The 2,059-nt window shown below is 37.0% G+C and overlaps 1 pseudogene; it reads right to left on the bottom strand.

The window, feature by feature from the left end:
• Positions 1–279: 279 nt before the first annotated feature.
• LOC122467886 lies at positions 280–1,194 on the bottom strand (annotated as a pseudogene).
• Positions 1,195–2,059: the final 865 nt, after the last annotated feature.

The raw sequence follows: 2,059 nt of genomic DNA, 5'->3' as shown, positions 1-2,059 counted from the left end.
TATATAATCAATGTACTATATAAATCTTATAAATATGTGATATTTGAAAGTGATATTATAAAATCTTATTAGCAATATACAATTATATAGAATAAAATTATACATATGATTTTGTTGAATTCAACAACTATTTCTCTGTAATGTAATACAAATTCTATCAATTAACCATCAGATTGAAATATTTGAGCGGAATCATATTAAAGAAATGCTTTTCCCTGAATGAGTAAGAACATGTAGCTCTATGGAAAGCTGGAATTCAGTGAGAAGTCACATGTTGGTTCACAGCTTCTTCATAGCTGTTTTCATCTCTTTATTTCTCAATGTGTAGATAAGGGGGTTCAAGAGTGCAGTAAAAATGGTGTAAAAACACAAACAGAAGCTTGTCCACAAAGAACCAACTGAAAGGCCACACACAAATGAAAATGCAGGGCCCAAAGAAGAGAGAGCATGACTACCATGATACATGCAGAGCAAGTAGAGAGTGCTTTGGATACCCCACCAGCAGCATGTTGTTGGACAGTGATGATGACAACAGTGTAGGAGACCAAGAGGAGCACAAAACAGCTCATAGAGAGCAACCCCACTGTCTGAGATCATGAGTATACCCAAGACATAAGTGTCCATGCAGGCAAGCTTGATCACAAGAGGAAGGTCACAAAAGAAGCTGTCCACCTCACTGGGGCCACAGTAAGGTAAACTCACAGTAAAGGCTACTTGGCTGATGGAGTGCACAAATCCAACGATCCATGAAATGAACACCAGATCCATGTAGGTCTGCCAGCTCATCATCGTCATGTAATACAAAGGAATGCATATAGCCACATATCTGTCATAGGCCATGGAAACCAGAAGTACCATCTCAGCCCCACCAATAAAGTGCAAGAAGAAGATCTGAGCCATACATACTCCAAAGGAGTTGAGCTTTCGATCACTGAGAAAGTCCCTGATCATCTTGGGGGTGGCAAATGAGGCTAGCCATATGTCCAAGAAGGATAGATTTCCCAGCAGGAAGTACATAGGGGAAGAGTGCAAGTGGGGGTCAGAAATTACAGTGACCACAATAATGAGGTTACCCAGCACGGTGACCACATAGATCCCAGAGAAAAATATAAAGAAAAAATGTTGGAGATGCTGTGAAGTGCAGAGTTCATACAACACAAATTCTGACACCAAGGAATAATTCTGCAGTTCCATTATCTCAAGTTTCAGATTTTGTTCTGAATCTATATAAAGAAAAGAGATGGATATGAAAGGACCTGTCAACTATCAGGCACATGAAAGTGATCAACTAAATTTTATCAGAATATAATTTTAATTTGTAAGACATAACATAAAATAGAATACAGAGAAGATTAAAACCAAGCCCAACAGCAGAGTTTGCTTTTCTCCCATGTTACGCCTACTTGGAATCTTCCTTTTTTTTTTTTTTTAAGCCACTTTGTTAACATAAAAATGTACCTTCCTACCAAAATTCACCCATTTCAAGTATAAAACAATGACTTTTAAACAAATTATGGAGTTATGCAGCTATCCCCACAATGCTTGTTTTGAAATCTTGACAATCCAGATTCTTACTAGGACTTCTGGCATTAGTTGGACTATCTTCTCCTTTGTATTCGTTTGCTCATTCACAAGCTCACACATTCAGACCATATCTATGTAACACTGACAGTTTCCCATTCTCACTTAATTCAGTTATTGAAACAATCAGTATAAAGGGAAATAAATCAATTAACCTAAGGTTCATACAGTTCCCCTGATCCCACAGTTTATTACTGTCCTTGTCATCTCTTTTAATCCATTGGGTTTGGGATTCAAAAGCCAATGATCCAATTCATTTGTGGATTTATTATGTATAAACTGACTACTTATGACAGGATTTTAGAATGACTTCAATGAAACATATTTTTCAAGACTTTTCAACAAGGATCAGAGCATAAAACTTATGCAATAATTTTTTTGTGGGTAGCTTTCACACACTACACAATATACATGAATGACTGATAAGTTCAGCATTTGATTAAGAATAATGGTAGCATGCAGCAGGGACAATGGGTAC

Source organism: Prionailurus bengalensis, chromosome B3, assembly GCF_016509475.1.
Source record: "Prionailurus bengalensis isolate Pbe53 chromosome B3, Fcat_Pben_1.1_paternal_pri, whole genome shotgun sequence".
Classification (NCBI taxonomy): domain Eukaryota; kingdom Metazoa; phylum Chordata; class Mammalia; order Carnivora; family Felidae; genus Prionailurus; species Prionailurus bengalensis.
Note: the sequence above shows the minus strand (reverse complement) of the source record. Positions and strands in the feature narration are given on the sequence as shown.